Consider the following 22,743-nt stretch of genomic DNA (forward strand, 5'->3'; position numbering starts at 1 on the left):
GGTGTGAAATATTAATTGCTTCACTGGGGAACCGGACTCACTGTCTGTCGCATTTGACTGAAATATCATTCTCTGCTGCAAACATAATTACTAGGGGTCTGGATTTTAAAAAATAGCTTCTCGCCTGTCTGTAATTAGGAGCCACGCTTTGCTACATGCAGAGATATTTTGGTTAATTATGAAAGAAAAGGACAAAATTTGTCACATCTTTTGTTTTCGTTCCACTGTGTCTTCTGGTGAGAACAGTGCCAGGATATGATGGACTGCTCAGCCGATGGCACCAGATGCTCACTCAAACAGGAAGAGGGTCATTGCGGTTTAAGATTTCAAATCTTAAGGGTTTTGGTGTGTTTCTGCATTCTCCTTAATGCAAGAGACAAAACCCAGGATCTTTACTTGGTTTCACACTCTGCCTAAATAAGTTTTTAAAAGCACTCCAAGGTCTGAACAATGTAATACTTATACAGAACCTATTGCCACCAGGGCAGGTTTACATTGCCGGGCTAAGTCGACCTAAGTTACGCAACTCCAGCTACATGAATGATGTAACTGGAGTTGACGACCTTAGGTTGACTTATTGCAGTGTCTACACCATGCTGGGTCAATGGGAGAAACTCTCCTGTCAACTTTACCTCTCTTTCCGGTGGAGTACTGGAGTTGATAGGAGAGTGATCGGCGGTCCAGGCTAGGTGGTCCAATGATGTACTTAGAGTTTCAGACAGGATTGTACTTGAGATGGCTAGACCATACCACTGCCCACGCAGCAGTGGCTACAGTGCTATTTTTAGTATGCTGGCCTGATCAGAACTAGCACAACAGGTAAGTCTACCTGTTATTTCCACGCTGGAAATTACACCTCCAGCTCCAGTGAAGACACACCTGAAGATGGTGCATCCAAAGAACTGCCCCTGCTCAGGCTGTACCTGTTAATTCCCAAAGGATAGCCTATCAATGCTGCACCTCCCATCCAGTGGCGGCTCTAGACATTCCACCACCCCAAGCAGGGCGGCATGCCGCGGGGGCGCTCTGCCGGTCGCCGAGAGGTCCACCGGAACCGCCTGCCTCCCTTCCGGCGACCGGCAGAGCGCTCCCCGCGGCATGCTGCCCCAAGCACACGCTTAGAATGCTGGGGCCTGAAGCCACCCTTGCTCCCAACACTCTGGGTCCTCAGAGACAGCAGCACTGAGTACCATTGATGGAACAGTAGCAATGAGCCTTCGCTCCATATTACATGAAGACCCTCCAGTAGGGACTTATTTCTGGAGTCAAAGCTGGAGATGCAGGGAGTTTCATTTTTAAAAGGGAGCCATTCTAACTTGGTGCTATTTCAAACAGGGCAGTGATGACAGGTTAGGAAATATCAGATTAAAATGCTAACAAAACCTCCCATTGGTCTGATGTGCTAATAAATAAAGTGTTAATAAACCTCCGGAAGAAGAAAGGCCTCAACATCAATGAGGGGTACTGCAGTTACAGGCACTGTTTAAAAGAAGATAGCCAAAAGCAGAGAGCTTAGGGTATGGCTACACTGGAGAGTTGCAGCGCTGGTGGTGGGTTTACAGCGCTGCAACTTACTCACCGTCCACACTTGCGAGGCACATACAGCGCTGCATCTCCCTGGCTGCAGCGCTAGTTGTACTCCTGCTCTGCCTGGGGTATAACAATTGTAGCGCTGGTGATGCAGTGCTGCTCCGCCAGTGTGGCCACCAAAAGCACTGTAATTGGCCTCCAGATGTATTCAGAGGTATCCCAGAATGCCTGTTCAGCCACTCCCAACAGCGCTGCAAATGCTGCAAATGTGGCCACACTGCAGCGCTGGTAGCTGTCAGCATGGCCGCACTGCAGCGCTTTCCCTACACACTGTACGAAGACAGCTGTAACTCCCAGCGCTGTACAGCTGTAAGTGTAGCCATACCCTTAGTGTTTATGGTGCACTGGGCCAGCATATATCTGAAACAGGAGCGAGGCAAGCAGGGTTTTTATTGGTTGTGAAACTCACTGGTGTGTGGTTAGTCTATGAGGCACACACTCCTAATAAGCAGAATTGTGTCTTTTAAGGAAACTCAGATTAATGGGACTCTAGGAAATCAGCAAAATGATCCAGTGGCTTTTAGAATGTCTTTTACCATCTGTGCATGAAACATAGTCTCAGCTGACCAGCTCTGTAATAGTTTACGGCCAACATCCTGCTCCGCTGCCTGTTATCTGTATATCTTGGAAAGAATTTCAATTTTTGTTCATGGACCTGAATATAATATTGGAATTTCTCCTTATTCTCCCCCCACTCGTCTTGTCAAAGTGAATTTAGCCCCAAAGGTTGTGATGGCACACTGTTCATTGAGTCTAAAATTCTGCATTTATTCTCCCAGCTGGTACAGTGCAAGCTTTCTCCATACTACTCCCTGCCAATGCACCTCTATCCTATGCTGGATAGATCATCCTCATGAGGTAAGAAGAGATTTTTTAATTATTCCTTGGCCTCTTGAGTTTACTGCTTGGTGCCAATTCTGGTGGTAGTTTTGTGACATGGACACATGCTCAATGGAACTAGGAAAAAACTACTTATGGAGCTCAACAACAGAGATATACAAACAACCTGATGCAAACTCCTCCTGCCTGTTAGGTGAAAGTTGTTACCTACTGTGGAATACTAGGAAGATTGTTTGCCCTAGGTAAGTAGGTCTCCAGTTTACGCTGTGACCTCAATACCATGCCCACAATCTGCTCTCTCTCACCATAACTCTTCAGTATATTGCTCCAAATTCTCATTTCCTGCATTCAATCCTCAATTTTCCCCTGAGTTTCCATTCTTAGGTTTTCCTCACGGCCCATATTGTAGGGGACAGCTTAGTGCCATAAAACTAGATCTACTCACAGGATTGTAAGTGGGAAACTGGCTGCTTTATTTAACTGCATTGCAACAGAATGCAAGCGGCGGGGGGGGGGGGGGGGAAGAGAAGAGAAGGTCCCACTAACTAAGTAGGAAGTGGGAAAGGAATGCAGCTATGCTCCACCGCATAATACCCTGGGTAACCCAGTTAAACCCCGCCTCGCATCCAGATCACTTTACTACAACAACAGTTTTGAAGGGGTCTCATAAGCAAAACTGCTTTACGCTGGGAACGAAAAAGCCTTTGAGTGGCACGGAGTGAGTAAGTGGAGGGATCTGAGGAACGCTGAAAAGTACATTCCTTCTGCTTTCACAGTGCTGTGGGTAAATCACTGGTATCTGGACTCCCACCAGTGAGTTGTCATTACAAGACTCAGGAGTAAACAGTGAGCGAGAGGAATATTGAAACCAAGTTGCCATGAAGTAGGGAATCAGCATCTGTTGCTGCTAAGGACTTTCCCCCTCCCTTCCCCTTCTATTATTTTCGGAGCTGAGGAAAAAAGAAATAATGAGTGCATTGTATACAGTGTTACTGGGAATAGAGTTTCAGGGCAACAGCAAAAAGGAAAGAAGATCTTAACAAGATAGAGTTGGAGCAGATGAAAAAGTCCTTTCCTTATCCTGTGGCCCCAGCACCAAAACACTGCAAAAAATCATTATGTTTCAGAGACCTGGAAGCTGCTTGTTAGAAGAGGAAAGAGGCAGCAGAGCTGGTGGCTAAGAGAGGATAGAACCCAGCTCTAGTTAATAGATGCAGGTAACTATGATAAAAATCTAAGTTGTCTTTTCAGAAAGATGGCAGTAGTGACACTATTCTTGGTCTGATGCTTTCATTTCTTTTGGTACTCGATTTACATGTGCTGGTAAAAGGGAGGGTGAGTGCACCCCGGCCTTGTGCCATGCAGTCCCACTTAATTTTAAAAAAAATCTAATAGTCATTTCTGTGTTTATGAAAGATAAAGGATTAGCAACAATGCTTTGCATTAAGGTAGCATTTATAAAAAGCTTTATAATTATTTATGAAATTATCCAGCATTTTATAGGATGTGTGATAAACTGATGTATTAAACAGGCATAGTAATTATTTCAGCAATATTAAATGTTTGTCAAATAATCATTTCATAAATATGAGGAAAGCATTCATAAGTGGCTTCGTAATTTAAGATGTTATTGGATTAGTGACACAAAAATCCATATCTTTTTTCCTGAAGACACATGAAGCTCTCTGTCCACAAAGCTCCTATATCTTGAAAATTAAAATACATATATTTTTAATTTAAGTATTCCTTACAGAGGTAATGTTGTTTATTTTCCAGTTGGCTGCCACCAATACTAGAAGATATTTCTTTAGCCTAGAATTGTGCAAACTTTGTTCTGTTTCAGAAATTCTCCCAGAGTCTAAAATAAATATGCCATAGAAAATGGCCCCTCTTTGAGATGCAGAATTTAATTTTAGAGTATTATTTAGAACCAACACCTTGGACTCAGACTGCCAAAATATGGTAACTTTATAATTCAGATGCTCCAGGAATGCTACATAGACATGAAAATTGGGCTGGGTATTTCCCAAGAGGAATGGTTTTGGAGGTTTAATTGCAAAATTTAATTAAACTGAATCCTGATACCATGGGGATGAGCACAGCATTCGAACTAGAACAGTATACTGTGGATGTAATGTTGTCACAGAGTTTTGGGGGGACAAAGCCCTGCACCCTTGGCTTCCTGCGATTCACCATGACTCTCAGCCAGCCAGTAAAACAGGTTTATTTAGATGACAGGAATACAGTTCAAGACAGGTCTTGCAGGCACAGACAACAGGACCCCCTCAGTCACGTCCATCTTGCTGGGCCAGGGGAGGCCAGGAGGTCTGTCTGGCCTCCCCCTCCATTTTCCCAGCCAGCTCCAAACTGAAAACTCTCTAGCCCCTCCTCTCTCTTTGTCTCTTTCCTGGGCTAGGAGGTCACCTGATCTCTTTGTTCTTCAACACTTTTAGTTGGCACCTTTGCAGAGGAGGGGCCCAGGACATTAGTTGCCAGGATACAGGGTGTCGGTCATTCTCTGTGCAGACAGGATCATACTGGCCCCCTGGGGCTCTGCAACAATCACACACCCCTAGGCACTTGAGAAATGCATAGAGGAAACTGAGGCACCCCCACAGCACTCAGGGAAAACGTTAAGAACATTCCCTCTTCGTCACAAATGTACAAACATGAACACCCATAATACATGTGCACTCTCTCCCACTCATACACATGGAGTAAAAAACAGCTTGCAAATGCAGTTTGTATCCTGCTTTGTGTTCTGCTACTGTAAATATTGGCGATACAGCATCTTCCCTGGATCTCCTCACTCCTGCTTAGGGCTGTAGGTTATTGTTCTGTAGCACAGCTCTCAAATGGAGCTATAAAGGTAAAGTCTCAAATGAGAAAGAAAATGTTAACTGTCACTGGGTGTGGGCTGTCAGGCAAATCTCCAGAAAACAGCATGAAGCTCTTCCATGTTGTGGGAAGCTCTAGTTTGGCTGCCAGGATCCAGATCACATTCTTATAGATTCATAGATAGATCCTTAGATTCCAAGGCCATAAAGGACCAGCAGTGGTGGAAGCTCCCTAAAAGTGGGGAGACCACCAGCACCCAAACTGTGGCCCTGTTCCCCGTGCTGCCCCTTCCACCCAAGATTGTGTCCCCTGCTTGCTCCTCTCTGCCCCCCTACAGCCCATCACTGACCCTTACTTTTTAAAAGTGATGGGGCCATGGTGCCCCTCTAAGGAACTGTTGAGATCATCTAGTCTGACCTCCTGCATAAAAGGCCATAGAACTGCCCCAAAATAATTCCTAGAAAAGATCTTTAGAAAAACATCCAATCTGGATTTAAAAGTTGCCGGTGATAGAGAATCCACCACAATCCTTGGTAAATTGTTCCCGTGGTTGATTAAAGAGAAATAAAATGTAAATTTTTACAATGAAGATAATCTCCTCTGCGACCCTATATTGTCGCTGCCCTGATTCCTCAAGGCATAAACCAGAGCAACTACCACCTTGGATTTCAGGAAAGTTCACATCCAGACTTGGCAGCTAGGCCCAAGGCCTGGAATGAAATGGACCAAATCCCTGTAGCTGAATGTTGGGGTAGTTCAAATCCAAAACTGATTTTCACGGCTCAGATTCTTCTCCAGTAGAAAGATCAAAAGCTTCTAAAAGTAACAAGTGCAAAAAAAGGGCCCCCAGTCTCATTCAGTTCCACTATCTTTATGTAAAATCCAGGAAGCCCTTGCTAATTGTAAGCAGAAAAAACTGAGGAGCATGCTAGCGTTACTCTAATTGTTCCCACAACAGAACTAGACCTGATGCCCTGCTTGTTACATTTCCCCCTTTGGGCCATACTACCTGGGCCCTTTCCCATCCCAGTATACCAAACCACTAATTAAAGGCCCTACTGATGGCTGGTCTGTTTGATGATGCCTACAAGGAGTGAGCTAACAGCATCAAGTTACCACATTATACACTCCGCTGGATTTCCCAAGCTCTCTTGTCTTCTCTGTATATCTTGACTGCAAGGCTGTTGGAAGTCAGGTACTCTCTCTCATTTTGTGTTCTGAACAACTCCAAACACATTGAGGGTATATAGTAAAGAATAACGTTTACCTCAAGGATAGATTAGAGATAGGTGAACTAGTTCAGTTAAAACAAACTGGCTCTTCCCTCACCTCAAAACCTTCATTCAAAATCCCAGGGATTTGAAAGTGTTCAAGTCAATTCTGTAAAACAGAAAGGATGAAAACCCTCAGGAGAAACTGTCCTTGCAAGATTTTGCTGGTCAACATTATAGAACAACATCGGTAGGGTAAGCATTCTCCTTCCCCACTTTTGGGGTCAAGGGACCTGGTAAGGCTCCCCCTGAGACAGGTCACATTTTCCCATAACATCCTGCCACTCTTATGTCACCTGCCACTGAGAGCACAAAACCTCTAAAAGTTCCAATATGCCATCAGACAAACTGGAGAATGAATTGTAGCTTTAAAAAGCCAATCCTCTGCCTGCCTTTCCCTTCTTCCTGCCATTTGAATAATATTTGGACGAGTGCCACTCTTATATAACCTGGAGATGAAGATTAAAAAAAAAAAACAAAAAAAACCAAGACCAGCAAAAATGTACATGAATTATTGAAACTATAGCTCATACAGGAAGTAACGAGTCTTTATTTTCAGTAAGTGACCTGGGAGTAGAAAAATGACAAAATAATGGTGTTCAGGCACAACAATTATTTCATCATGATGGAGGAGCATAAAGTTTATCACTTTGATTACTACCCAGTTTTTTTGCCGGCTTTAGAGACTAATAAAACTCCTCCATGTGGGTTTCTGATGCTCCAGTTGGAACTGGTTCCTTGCCCTGAGGTGAAGGAAGGAGTTTGTCTTGGCAGATGTTTGGCGTTCTCTAAGGGTATGTCTCTATGGATCTGGGAGCACACCTCTCAGCTCAGGCAGACCGTCACATGTTAGCGCTCTGTGAGCTAGTGCACTAAAAATAGAGTGGGTATTGGGGCATGGGAGGCAGCACAGACTGGACACCCAAATACAAGCCAGCCTGACGCTGGAGCTTAGGTGCTCCTACGTCACTGCCCATGCCGCCGCTTCCACACTGCTATTTTTAGTGTGCTAGCTTGAGCAGAGCCAGCACAAGTCTGTCTGCTCAGGGTAGGAGGCTCATTCCCAGCGGCAGAGCAGTGATACCCTTCGATTGCTGCTGTGTTCAGAGAAGTAGTCAGATTCTCTTGCATTGTAATCCTCCCATCTTCTTCTAGAACCAGACTCTCACAAACTCTGAAACTAAGCAAGGCCTGCAGTCCAGACGCTCCCTGACTCCCTGCAGGACAGTATAATGTAGTATCCTGTGGGACATCAGAAACTCTGAGGTTGGCTACGTATGTGCATTTTCCATACCATAACGGATATAGAATAGCCAAAAGGTGTTTGGGAGCACCTGGAATCCAAATCTTGCATGTTCAGGGAGTTTTAACTGGCAACCTAGACTCTTTTGTAACTGCAATGTTTTGTCCCTTGTAAAGTATTAAGAGGATGCAAAGGAGGAAATATTGTCTAGTAGTTAGAGCAAAGGACTGGAAGCAGGACTCTTGGTTTCTGCTTTGGCTCTGCCATTTTCTCATTGCATGACCTTTGGCGAACCACAGCCTCTCTGTGCCTTAACTTCATTATATGTCAAGCAGAAAAAAGGTCTACCTGACAGTACTGGAGAGGCTTAATTAAGATTTTTGAAGTGTGTGACTTCTCATGTCTTGTTTACAACACATCTGTTAATGCATCCCAGAATCACGTTTGCTTTTTTTGCAACAGTATCACACTGTTGACTCATATTTAGCTTGTGGTCCACTATGACCCCTAGATCTCTTTCTGCCATACTCCTTCCTAGACAGTCTCTTCCCATTCTGTATGTGTGAAACTGATTGTTCCTTCCTAAGTGGAGCACTTTGCATTTGTCTTTATTGAACTTCATCCGGTTTACCTCAGACCATTTCTCCAATTTGTCCAGATCACTTTGAATTTTGACCCAGTCCTCCAAAGCAGTTGCAATCCCTCCCAGTTTGGTATCGTCCACAAACTTAATAAGCGTACTTTCAATGCCAACATCTAAGTCGTTGATGAAGATATTGAACAGAGCCGGTCCCAAAACAGACCCCTGCGGAACCACACTTGTTATACCTTTCCGGCAGGATTGGGAGCCATTAATAACTACTCTCTGAGTACGGTTATCCAGCCAGTTATGCACCCACCTTATAGTAGCCCTATCTAAATTGTATTTGCCTAGTTTATCGATAAGGATATCATGCGAGACCATATCAAATGCCTTACTAAAGTCTAGGTATACCACATCCACCGCTTCTCCCTTATCCACAAGGCTCGTTATCCTATCAAAGAAAGCTATCAGATTGGTTTGACACGATTTGTTCTTTACAAATCCATGCTGGCTATTCCCTATCACCTTACCACCTTCCAAGTGTTTGCAGATGATTTCTTTAATTACTTGCTCCATTATCTTCCCTGGCACAGAAGTTAAACTAACTGGTCTGTAGTTTCCTGGGTTGTTCTTATTTCCCTTTTTATAGATGGGCACTATATTTGCCCTTTTCCAGTCTTCTGGAATCTCTTCCGTCTCCCATGACTTTCCAGAGATAATAGCTAGAGGCTCAGATACTTCCTCTATTAACTCCTTGAGTATTCTAGGATGCATTTCATTGGGCCCTGGTGACTTGCAGGCATCTAACTTTTCTAAGTGATTTTTAACTTGCTCTTTTTTTATTTTATCTTCTAAACCTACCCCCTTTCCGTAAGCATTCACTATGTTAGACATTCCTTCAGACTTCTTGGTGAAGACCGAAACAAAGTCATTAAGCATCTCTGCCATTTCCAAGTTTCCTGTTACTGTTTCTCCCGCCTCACTGAGCAGTGGGCCTACCCTGTCCTTGGTCTTCCTCTTGCTTCTAATATATTGATAAAAAGTCTTCATGTTTCCCTTTATTCCCATAGCTAGTTTGAGCTCATTTTGTGCCTTTTCCTTTCTAATCTTGCCTCTGTATTCCTGTGTTATTTGCCTATATCATCGTTTGTAATCTGATCTAGTTTTCATTTTTTATATGACTCCTTTTTATTTTGTAGGTCATGCAAGATCTCGTGGTTAAGCCAAGGTGGTCTTTTGCCACATTTTCTATCTTTCCTACCCATTGGAATAGCTTGCTTTTGGGCCCTTAATAGTGTCCATTTGAAAAACTGCCAACTTTCCTCAGTTGTTTTTCCCCTCAGTCTTGATTCCCATGGGACCTTACCTATCAGCTCTCTGAGCTTACCAAAACCTGCCTTCCTGAAATCCATTGTCTCTATTTTGCTGTACTCCCTTCTACCCTTCCTTAGAATTGCAAACTCTATGATTTCATGATCACTTTCATCCAAGCTTCCTTCTACTTTCAAAATCTCAACGAGTTCCTCCCTGTTTGTTAAAATCAGATCTAGAACAGCTTCCCCCCTAGTAGCTTTTTCAACCTTCTGAAATAAAAAGTTGTCTGCAGTGTAGTCCAGGAACTTATTGGATAGTCTGTGCCCTGCAGTGTTATTTTCCCAACATATATCTGGATAGTTGAAGTCCCCTATCACCGCCAAATCTTGGGCTTTGGATGATTTTGTTAGTTGTTTAAAAAAAGCCTCATCCACCTCTTCCACCTGGTTAGGTGGTCTGTAGTAGACTCCTAGCATGACATCACCCTTGTTTTTTACCCCTTTTATCCTAACCCAGAGACTCTCAACACTTCCGTCTCCTATGTCCATCTCCACCTCAGTCCAAGTGTGTACATTTTTAATATATAAGGCAACACCTCCTCCCTTTTTCCCCTGTCTATCCTTCCTGAGCAAAATATACCCATCCACACCAACATTCCAATCATGTGTATTATCCCACCAAGTTTCAGTGATGCCAACAATGTCATAGTTGTATTTATTTATTAGCACTTCCAGTTCTTCCTGCTTATTACCCATATAGGACCCAATAGGTCCTATTCTGCCTACATAGTCTAAAGCGGTAGGGGCCTGTGCTTTTGGAGGACAAAGATCTGAGTTCTGTCTCTGCTGTAGCCTTGACATTTTAGTGGCCATAACAACAGCTGTGAAATCCTGAGTGACTATGGATTTATTACTGTTTACAGGCCCAATCCAGCTCCCACCGAAGTAAATGGAAAGACATCTCCTGACTTCTATGAGTGTTGGATCAGGTTCTGTATCTGTAACATAGTTCAAGGTTTTTGAACAGTTTCAGCAGAGAGTGCTTGCAGGGACCAGTTGACTACCTGAAATAACAGAAGCAGGAAAGTTCTCTCTTTTCCTAAAAGGTAAACAAGCAGGATCATTGTAGCTGGGATCTCTGATCGCCAACAGACAATACACCTTTTATGAAGAATCTAAAAACAATATACAAGTGGTGAAATTTTCTATGGAAAAAATGTCTAAGGGGCAGGGAGCAGCACTTCTCCAGTTTGATCTGTTTGGAGATTTCCTTGATTCCTTAGTAGTTATCATCCCCTAATTCTACTGCATCAACACAGATGCCTTTTATGCAGCCGTTTCCTTTTGAGTATGTTGGCATGACACTTCACCCTCAAAATATGTCAATATGAGGCACTTAACAAGAATGAATAACTTTTATCTGGGGGAAACATATGGCTTAAGTGCTTTAAAAATGCAGGCATCACTCACCATATGCGCTAGTTCTTTTTGGATATTGCATCCATTAGATATAATTTTCCCTTTTTGAAGAAAGATTAGCATATTCTCTTTGTCAATCAGTTTCTTGACCTTTGGGCCATCAGTTTATCTAAAAGACAGAGCCACCCTTATTCTGGTGCCCATGCTTTTCAGACCCTCCTTCATGTCCCAGCATAGGAGCAATATTTTTGACATTTATATAGCAATTTTCCCTTGAGGGAATCCAAAGCCCTTTACAAACTGCACCAAGGACTCACTTCACACAGGACTGAAATGCAACCATCACTAGGGTAGAGTGCAGTAGTTTTTGAGAAGCACACGGCAAGTCTGCATAAGAGTTTGGGACAGAAAATGAAGAAAATAGAATCCATTTAAAACTATGTAGGTAGGGTGAATTCAGGGAGGCACAATATAATTATCCAATACTGGAATTTTGTTACAACACAGCAAAATATAAACACAACAGGATTTTTGATACCCAGCGCTGGTTAGAACAGGGGTTCTCAAAATGGGGTCGGAACCCCTCAGGGGGTCGCAAGGTTATTACATGAGGGGATTGTGAGCTGTCAACCTCCACCCAAACCCCACTTTGCCTCCAGCATTTATAATGGTGTTAAATATATAAAAAAAAGTGTTTTTAATTTATAGGGGAGGGGTTGCACTCAGAGACTTGCTACGTGAAAGGGGTCACCAGTAAAAAAGTTTGAGAGCCACTGGTTAGAACCTTATTTCTATATCTAAATTAAAAGACAGAACTTACAGCACCACCCTAACCTAGTACCATTCTGGGATATAGGTTTTATGATAACTCAAAAAGGGAAACGTGTCGCCTACCGAATTGCTTCTTGTACCACGATGGATTTTCCTTAGAGATCTCCCATGCAAGTACTGGTGAGGTTAACTGCTGCTTAGTTTGTGAATTTAGGCAAGCGGATTACTACAGTTTAGCAAAGAAAGCTGCCCTTGTACTGATAGATACAGACCACTTAGACACTTTTGATAACCTTACCAAAATTAGATTATTTTTCTACTCTTTGAGAAGTCCCACATCTGCTGCATCAGCATTTTCTTCTCGGGACTTCAGCTATGAGTTTACAAGAAGCTTTCACTAAGTCCAGGGTAGTGTTATCTATCACAACACTGCAATATTTCTGCCTGAAACCATCCATCACAAGCAGATCTGATCCAACATTCATACCACAATAATTGCATTCAGTGGGAATGCTTGCGCACAAAGCATCTGGGCAATTATAAGGACTAGCTTCAATGTGTAGTGTATAGTGCCTCAATAGTGGCACCGTAGGGTCTGTAAATTATGCACAAAATCTGTAAACACACAGCTTTGTAAACTCATTTCTCTCAGACAAACAGAATAAGGTGTCAAAGCTCAGAGGTGACAAAATAAGGAACTCAGTCCAATCCCAGGATGTAAACTAAAACAGCCTTCTCTTCTTAAAGGTGAACTGAAATGCTTTAAAAAAACCAAAACCAACCAAACCAAAAAACCCAACAGTTCTATGTATGAGGCATCAGGCCTTACTGTACCATACTTCCAGAATATATGGATATATTTTATTTTCACTTCTGCATTACAGACCCAAACCACAGGTCAAGAACCTGAGCTTTCCTTGCACAGGTTGATTGGCTCATAGACTTTAAATTAAACAGAATACCTTTGCAACCTGTTCTGGTTTCTTGTAGTTTAAAACAAAGTAGCATAAACTCAAGCATTGCTTAAATTACTTATCCCTAAATCATGCAGTAAAGCAGATTGACTAACTGGTATACTACAAATATAGGAACAAGGGAAGGGCTGATAGCTCAACCTCTGAGTTACCTGGGAATTTAGAGACGGCTGCTTCATTGTCATGTATTCTTTTCCACCCTTCTCTTTGTGGTACAGGTTTTTTACTATAGTGCCACATGGGAGTCAGAAAGCTCCTTAGGTACACAAACTCTCCTCAAAACTCTTTCTCAGCACCTAACAATAGGCGTTGGCAGGCTTGCTCCCTATATTCTTGACAATAGCAAGTCTACGGAAGCCTGCTTGGGAGCTTGTACAGGTGCAGTGATTAGAGCTCATTACCAGCTTTGAGCTAGCAAAGTTGACTGGGAGTTCTAATCACAGAGAGCTGCTGGAAAGGAGATCCTTATGAGGCAATAGGAGAGAGCTTAGGATCAAACTGCCAAGGGTCCTATTTGTAGCTATTTAAGGGACTAGAGACCTTAACTTCTACAAGGCTTTTGTTTGTAGTGTGCTGCACTATCGTCTCCTGCATTGCATCATCTATACACTGATATTATCTTGCTTTTCTGAGAGCACAGACAATGAAATATTGTCTTCATAATGAAATAAAAACCTTTGACTTCACTTGTAAGACTATTTAAGTAATGCACTCAGAAATGCATTCAGACTAACCCCTCCCCCCATCCCAGGCTTCCTGGTGTCCTCTTTGTTTTTGCTGGGGTTGTTATGCTGGTAACAAGGTGACAAGATACCAAGTTACTGAGCCTCAGTGGGCTTGCATGGGATCAGGGTTGGAGAGGCGGCAGGAAACCCATCTTTTAGAGCAGAGTTGGAATGCTAAGCTCCTCAGGGGTGTAGTCAGAACGCATATTAACTTGTAGCTAGAAATAGAAACTTTCCATGTCTGTGTGCACAACATGCTTCAAAGGTAAAAGTCACCCTCTCAGAGCCCACAGAATGCCTTCATAGTGCCATGACACACTAGTGTGACATCACTGTCTGGTTGGCAGAAGCACGCGTAAACCCGAAAGATGGACAAAACAAACTGACTCTTAAAAAGAGCAGCACTTTCCCAGCCCTTGCATTCCTTCTATATATGGATGTGTTTTATTCATTTTTTCCCCCAGTGTTTGTGTTTTCCCTCTGGTTTGTTTTTCTGCCTCTCCCCCTTTTTTTAAGGTCCCTTTATCCACCTACTTCTCAGTCCAAAATGTTTATGCTTTTCTGATGTGGCATTACTCCCTTTCCTCCTCTTTGTCCCTGTCTGCCCCTCCCCCTTTCCCTAATCCTTTGTTCTGTGAACCTGCCAGCTTTTCATATGCAGATGAGGAGTATGCTGAAGACTGAGTGGAGAAGGGCATGAGTTCCTGGTTATCAGCTTCCAAATACATAGAAGCCAAGGGCCTTGGAGTTTGGCGGGGAGTGTTGAATGATCCAAAACGCCTTTCTCAGAGACCTTGGGAGTGGCTCAGTCTATATGCTGGGTCATTAGAAACCCAAGAGAAGCCTCAGCTGAGCTATTGCTATTGTCAGGTGCACATATAAATTAGCCCCCTAATTATACCATGTTCACAATTGCACTCTATTAATCACTCTAGAATGCTAATACCGCTTCTTCCTATCATCCCAGCCTGTGTGCATGCGAGGCCCCCCACTGCCACTCAGCACAAAGGTTTTGCTGGCGAATTAGTGAGCACTATTATGGTATGTTTTTCTTTCGTTTTGAGATTGGGCAGCAGTCTCTGAAATGACAATAATTAACCCAGCTGCAAAACATGGCAAGCTGAGCAAATCCCTGTCATTTCCCTGAATGGGAGGCATTTGTGGGAGCCATTCCTTTCAATAAGGGTCTTTTGAGGGGGGTGCTGTTGTTGTGTTTTTGGCATTGTGATTGCAATAACAGATGCTGGAGGAGAGCGAAGTTTTAGTTCTGAACCTCTTGGTCTGCTCATTATTGCCACTGAGCGCTGCCACTTTTGCCCCTCCAAAGCTGGTGTTTAATAAGCCTCACTCAGCAGCAAGTATCAATTAATACTCAACCACCTTGGCTCAGGCTGAGTAACTGCAAAGCCATTGAGTTAAAGAAATAATAAGTGGAGAGCAAACCCTCATGTAATCCTTCACCACAGGGCAGCCACAACAAACTGGGGCTGTGCTGTTAAGTCAAACTTGTGTTATTCATGATGTGGCCCTCGGCTCTGTTTTTCCTCTGTAACCCGTAAATAGTTCTGCCTCTAAGCCATCTGTAATATTTCAGATGGCTTATTTCTGAGGCATGCTGCGAGAAGGAAATGTAAAGCGCTAGAAGGAAATCTAAAGCCCCAGTGTATGTAAATAGGAACCTGTGCAAATGCACTCAGGAGCTCTGGGGAATGAGCAGCTGTGATTTGCCAAGCCAACCAGAAAATTAAAAAGATTGTTTTACAAAGATGCAGAGGAGGTGAGTGTGTGAGAGCCCTTGGCATGCGCAGGGCTGGGTTTGGCTTCCAGGCAAGCTACTGAGCCAGTATCTTTGGCCTGATTCTCAGCTGGCAGATGCTGGTGTAAATAAGGCGTGACTGCACTGTAGTTACATTGATAGAAGGGCTATCACTGGTTCTGCTATCCCTCATGGCAGGGATCTATTCACATATTTGTTGCTGCTGTTGTTATCAAGAGGGATTCAAGGGGCTCTAAGCTGCTGGATGGAGGATGTGTCTGAGACTCTTTTCCCTTTCTAGGCCCACTGTTTAGAGGGAAGAGTAAAGCGCGTCTGCGAGTCCTTCCATTTCCCTGCTCTTGGTAGTGAGAAGAAATCAGGGCCCAGCAGTAGATTTTCTACTCCCAATGGTAGAGGGGGGACAGCAGCTCCCCTGGTGAGTTACTAAGCAGCACATGATTGGGTCTCCAAGTAGCCACTTTTGCCTAAAACACATACTGCAGCTGTAATAAATTCATGTGCTGCAGGCAACACAATCCTAGGGGAGTGTATCACACACAAAGCCGGGGAGCTAAGCCTAGAACCTTCATTTTTCAGCTCTGTACATTCAAGCCCTGCCACCTGAGCTAAAGCCACACTTTCTTAACCTGCACTAGTACTAGGTCCTTTATCCTCTGTATATATAATGTGGCTCAGCAATTCTAGGGACATGACATAGAGTGAGAGAAGTGTTTTGGGGATGCTTTTAGGATCCTTTGCGCTGACCCCCACCCCAGGGCTAAGTGTACTTCTTGCAGCAGGTTATAAGAATTCACCTACACTCTAATTTAATGAAGTGTCTTAAATGTGGATTTAATCACAGCGTTCAGACCATGGTCACTGCATTCAAATGGGTGACTGGGAACATCTTTCTTGCACAGGGAGTTATTAATCCAGAAAAGCACCTCTGTATTAATCAGCCAGTGTAATAGTAATCAACTCATATCCATTACCCAGCTGGTAATCCTCCAAAGTATTAACTCCCTCACGGATGGGTTCCTTGCTTCTCTTATGCGGGTGCAATATACGACAATACCCTTTGGAGTCAGCGGCTCATTCAGGATTCCCTTGGCATGGAGAACTCATCAGTTTAATGACCCAATGTTATTTAAAGTATAGTTGTTGTTTTATTCAAAAATGTAACTCTGATGTTTGTTCTGGGATGTATTAGTGCAGTGCTGAGCCCATTTCTGATGTGCATCCTGTTACCCAGTAGTCTAGTTACATTCGTGGCCCCTAGCATCATCAGATTATCTGAGCACCTTACAGACAGTACATTTAGCCTCACAAAGCCCCTGTGAAAGAGGAAGGAATTATTCCCCTCCCACCATTGTGCAACTGGGGAACTGAGGCAGATTGATTAAGTGACTTGGCCAGGGTCACACAAAGAGTCTGAGCCAGGAATAGCACCTAGATCTCCAGAGTCCCAGCCATTACTACTACTACTACATCTATTAATTATTTGTATCATGGCAGCATCTGGAGGCTCCAACTAAGACCATGGCCTCATTGTGCTAGGTGCTGCATGTACACATGGTGAGACAGCTCATGCCAAGGATGGCTTGCAATACTGTTGTAGCCACGCAAGGTTTCTTTTGAAACCATTGGCCTAGGCAGAGTGCTCAGACCAACCCTGTAGCAACCCCCAGCTTTATTTCCCTAGATGTGCTTGAGCCTTTCTGATGCTTGAGCTTTTTGTTGTCTTTCCTTGTGAGAAAATTTGCACCATTTCCCTTCTGTGTAAGGTGCTTACCCTCTGACCCATGCCTATCAAAGGCTAAAGTGCTATTTGAGAGAGCTTATAAAATATACATAAGGTCTGTGACCTAGTCTATACAGTTCTGTACTGCCTGAGGCGATGCCTCTGTGTTTAGCTCAGAGAGGCTGCAGGTTTCTGCTTCAAAAATCAATTGTCAGAAGAAAACTCATTTAAGAGCAACTTTCTTCCCTCTAAGAGTATCCCGATGCTTCCCTTTGCAGGCGCTGAACACAGCACAAAGAATGTTTATGCATTTATATCTCCTTCTCAAAGCCTAGTGTAATTGCGTTCTAACAAAGGCAAAAATGCTCTCTCTTCTTTAGGACCCGGATGGCGTTTGGCATGGAATTTCAATTCAGAAAGTGCGAAAGAGACAGCTCCCCCCAGCCTCATTTGGGATACGTACTGCCACCAGGACACAAAGGTGTTGCTTTGAGCCTCGGCTGCATTAGCAGGTAAAATATGTGTAGCCAGAGAGAAGCCAGCCAGCCTACAGGGGTACTGTTAATGAATGCATTGGTACCTGGTGCTTCTATAGAGCCTTTCATCTGAGGCTCTCAAAGTGCTCTACAAATGTCAATTAAATCTCCCAGCACCTGTGTTAGCTCCACTGTATTTTACAGATTGGGATGCAGCGACACAGAGAGGTTAGGTTAAGCAAATTAGTGAAGAACACGCTGAGTTAGTGGGAATGCTGAGAACAGCACCCTGGGGGAAGAAAAATTCCCTTCACAGCAGGAATCAATGGATGATATTCTTTAACTTCTGTGACCAGCAGGTTAGACTAGATAATCATGGTGGTCCAGCCTGACTTCTGCGTCCCCTGCTCTAACCACTAGACACCACTTCTCAGTTCCAGCAACCATTTAGAATTGTGCTGGGAGAGGGGCAGGTGGAGTTGAATGATCCAGGGGTTTCCATTGTAAAGCCATTTTCAGCTGTCAATCTAAGGTAGGAATGTGGAAGCCTCTAAATGGCAGATAGATATAGTAGTATCAGTGTGTAGTTTGATCCCAGACTGTGTAGTGGAGGAAGAGGCAGGGTGAAAGTTGTTGGTTCCCAGCCCCTGTAAAGTGTCTGGAAGACTGCAGCTGGACAAAGTAAACTGCTTACAAATTTTTTTTTTAAATGATAGGAAACACTATTGATTTTGTGTGTTTAAATGCACTGCAGAGTGGAAAATCCATTTTTCCTATTTAGGCACTGCACAGACAGAGTGAGATCCAATCCTTCTATGCTCCTCCAAACCTGCTCTCCCCACCACCCAAGGCACAGACAATATGGGAGAAGTTAGGAAACACACACACGCATACACCCACCCAGCAATCCCATGTGGACATAATTGCAAAGCTTTAAAAACTTCCTCTTAATAGGTTGAAGTGACAAGAAAAATGAATGTTTTATTGAGGAAATAACATGATATAATTACAAATGTCTCCTGCACTTGGCACGCAGACAAGGAGGCTGATTTTCAAAAGCAATAAAGGTGAAATGGCTGGCATAAAACTCCTGTAATCAAATGTAAAAATAATAGTGCAGTTCATTAATATCAAGACAAGCTAATGGAGATGGTGTTCTTAATTATCAAATACAGCCATGGGTTTAATTTTTACCTGAGTCGTTTTAAACTTGGTCGTTTTTTTCCTTTTCGTAGATGCTATGCCGTAGGGCAACACCGAACATTTGTAATTGGATTCTATCACTGGAGTTAATTATAAAGAGACAATAAAAACTGCTTGGCTTCTGTTTTAGTAACTATTACTTTGTGTTGAAATCCTTTGTTTGGGGAGGGGTAGATATTTGTAGTTTTAATTTAACGTGAAGCCTTTGTACATATTATATCTGTGCATTTATACACAGACATGCTACACACATAGACACATTTTATATTATATATGTGTATCTGTATTAATATGAGTGTGATATATATATATTTATATAAAATATACCATATCACATCACACACACAAAAAATATGTATATACACTTAGAGCCATACCTATATATAATATGATATGAGGCAGGAAGACAGATTTCTCTGCTCTTCTGGGAGACCAGATTTCCCTAATCAAGAATTTAGCTTCATTAGCTAACAAATAACTCTGCCCTTTAGAATCTGATGAGCACATTCTCCCACCCAACCCCACATGACTCAGTAGCTGAGAAACTGTGAACCCATAAGTAGTAGTTTGGTGTTCTGTAAAGCTGTTTTAACTAATACATAGCTACAAGATGTAACAATGGCTGCGCCGGAACAATTATGCATTGGCAGGGGAGAGAGCAGGGCTTAGGTCCAGGAGGTGCATAAGCATGTACCCCTCTTTAAGCACTTGTGTAGACCCTTTGACCTCAGGGTGTGCACATGCTTAAATGTCTTGCTGAACTGTGGTCTAGATCAGTTTTCCACCAGTTGCAGCATTCTGTAGCACAAATGGTAAGTGAGATTGTCTCATAGCTCCCATCTGTAAGGAACGAGGGGCTAGAATGTGGGGCTGGCTGGTATTCCCATAGTACCACCAGGAGACCCTTCAGAGGCACAGCCAGGGAGCAGTACAGAGAGTAGGCGCTGCAGGAAGTGCTGCCCAAGAGACCCAGAATGACTGAGCCCTGTGTCCCTCTGATTGGCCAAGCCGCTTATTTAACCCCAGGGGTTGGCCCGGGAAGTTGTCTGGGCAGCCACATAGAGTTTAGTCTATTGCTACGCTCAACTTTGCTTGATCTCTGATTTCTGACCCGAGCCTGACTCTCGCCCTGATTTGTGCCTCACGAACCTGACCTGGTACTGTCTCTCTGATCTCTAGCTTCTGATTCCAGCCTGACTTGCTTACCTAACCTGGCTCTTGCGATTCCTCCAGCTCCTGCCTGGTGACTACTGTCCTGGTGGCCAGACCTTAGCCCAGCTGTAACTGCGAAGCCAGACCACTTACGCCCTGGTCCATTACACCATTTTAGCTCCCCCATGGTGTGAGAAGCAGTGAGCTAGGGGACCTGATGGGTCCTTGTCATTTCTGTATCTCTGATAATTTACTCTCAAAAGCCTGAGCATGCACATTCCCTCTTTTGAAAAGAGTCTTGAAAGGTGAAATGAAAAATGTACAGAGAAAATGGATTCTCTCTGCTTTCAAAATAATCCATGTGAATTATTTCTAATGATGCTGTCTTGGAAGAAATGTAGTATTTCCTGGGTGAAAAATTTCTCGTGAAGCAGCTGAATGATGCATTCTTGTGTCAGAAAACTATTTGCAAATGCATCAATATCCTTGTGTGACCATGAGAGCCGGAGTAGTAGAAGCTCAGTGCTAGCTACTCCAGAAGTGGTGATTTTTTCCAAGTCTCTTAATGATCAACGCTATGTGTTTTCTCCTGGTATCTATGAGAAAAACTTTATCCATGAGACCGTGCCAGTCATCAATTCACCATAACAGATTACTCACGCATAATAGCCTGCTTCCAATACCTGATGCTTTAAAGAAAGATGAAAGCCTTCCAAAGTGCACCTGGCCAATTGTGCAAAGATATTATATATAAAATGGGGAGGGGGTAAATTTCCTCTCTGATCAGTTTATACATGAAGGGCTCAATCCTGCAAGGTGCTGAGCATTCTGGCCCTGATCCATCAGTGCCTTTAAACATGTGCTTAGCTCTAAGCACGTGAGTAATATCTCTGATGTTAAGGATGTGCTTGAATACCTTGTTGGGTTGTGGCCAGAGTACACAGCACCTTGCAGGACTGAGTCCTGAAGCAAGAGATCTGAATTCCCCTATCCTATGATTGGAAATATTTGTAATGATATTTTCTGTGCAGTAAACAGAGAGCACAATGCCATTACATAGTACCAGGCACTATTGCCAGTGTGTTCATTGCTTCCCAAATGCTGAGTCAGTCTGGGACATAATATAAATAATCAGATTCTACTAATGTCATGTTGTCTTGGCGAGGGGAGTTCACTCATTACACCTGAAGGGGGTTACTTATTGGCCAACAAACTAAATCCATTATTAGCGGAATAAAAATTCTGCTTGCGAATCTTTCTCCCCATGGGAGAAAGAAACTGAAGTTTTGTACCCCTCCCATAATTTTAGAATATATTTCACTGTCTGTCAGCAGGAGCTCACGTTAAATTTAAATTACAAATGCATTAGCCATCTATACATACTAACACAAAAGAATATTTATTGGAATAAAATGCAATAGATTTTTGAGTTATTCTCAGTTTTAAACAACTGTCTGATTGTATTCAGTTATGTGTCACGCTCAAGCTAAGTGTTTGTAGAAAAAGAAAGATGTTGGAATTTAAAACAATGTCAGGTTAAAATTGATGCCATGGTTGTGTTTGATAATTAAAAAATGCCACCTCCATTAGCTTGTCTTGATAAGCAGACAGGCAGACGAATGGATGTTCAGAAACGTTTCTGCTAGTCCAATGACTGTTTGAAACTAATAAGCAAGGGTTGCATCAGTATGTTCAGAAGGTAAAATGAAAGCAAGCCCAGTACAAATGAAAATGAGGAACGTGTGGAGTCGTGGATAAGAAAACTAAAAATTAGGGACTGGAGAGTAAATAAAAAAAACATGCTGCTGCTATTTCATGAAGAAAATAAACCTCTGTATTAAAATTGCCAAGTGCAGCCATCAAAACTAAGCAAATAGTTTCTGAGACAGCTTGGCATTAATACAGACAGATGGGAGAGAGGAGGGTAAGAGCTGGTGTTGGTGCAGGGACATGGAGATGAGATTCACCGAATGGAATGCTAACCGAATGCTAACAGATCAGCAGTAATTTTGTTCACCTCACTTAGATTTTTTTTTTTTGGTACACTTCCCTCTTTTTATCCACTATTTGTCAGAAATGGCTCACACTTGCTGTCTGTGGACTTGTGCCTGACAGCAGGCGGAGTAAGGGACAACAGGATCCTCCACAGCCCACATCCCCTCTTCCCTCACAATGCACATAAGAAGCCCCATCCAATAATCCACTTCCATCACTAATTGGTAAACACCTCTCCCACAACACAGACCCATACACTGCAATCGCATATATTCCACACACTGCACCTTCACCACCAATGTGCCCTCAAGTCACATGCGCATGGCCTCCATCTGCATGCAAATCCAAACCCTCCTTCACCAAAGAATTCAAAGCTACACACCATAAAAATGTATTGGTGTGTGGACCACAAAGCAGCACAGTCTGTTGTTGAAACTCAAGACTGTAGTGAGATCCTCCACTAGTGTAAATTATCTTAGCTCCACTGGCTTCAGTAGAGTGATGACAGTTTGCACCCGCTGAGGATGTGCCCTCTAGTCGTTGAGTGAGTGCTCACATCAGTGCTTAAACTATTATGGTGTCAGTTGTCGAAAGACAAGGCTTTCTTGAAATAGCAGCTTTGTAGTTAGATTTATGGTTTGTTGTATTGGAACAAGGATAATTTGGTAGCAGCGTGCCAGAGGCCAGATTGCTAGAGGCTAAACTGTACAGTACAGGACTTTATAGACTAGGTCACAGCCTTATGCATATTTTATAAGCATGCTAAAATAGCACTTTGACAGGCCTGGGTAGAAAGCTAACAGGAGAGTGGTACTGGGGAATGAGAGGCATCTGCTCTGTCAAGGGAGGGTGC

At 43.2% G+C, this 22,743-nt stretch overlaps 1 long non-coding RNA gene across 1 annotated transcript; it reads left to right on the forward strand.

The window, feature by feature from the left end:
* The first annotated feature begins 3,099 nt into the window (after positions 1–3,099).
* Positions 3,100–19,183, forward strand: LOC115650964. Its single transcript, XR_004000277.1, has 3 exons — positions 3,100–3,647; positions 17,445–17,576; positions 18,776–19,183. It is a non-coding gene; the product is annotated as an uncharacterized LOC115650964 (long non-coding RNA).
* Positions 19,184–22,743: the final 3,560 nt, after the last annotated feature.

The sequence above is a fragment of the Gopherus evgoodei genome, chromosome 4, assembly GCF_007399415.2.
Source record: "Gopherus evgoodei ecotype Sinaloan lineage chromosome 4, rGopEvg1_v1.p, whole genome shotgun sequence".
Lineage (NCBI taxonomy): Eukaryota > Metazoa > Chordata > Testudines > Testudinidae > Gopherus > Gopherus evgoodei.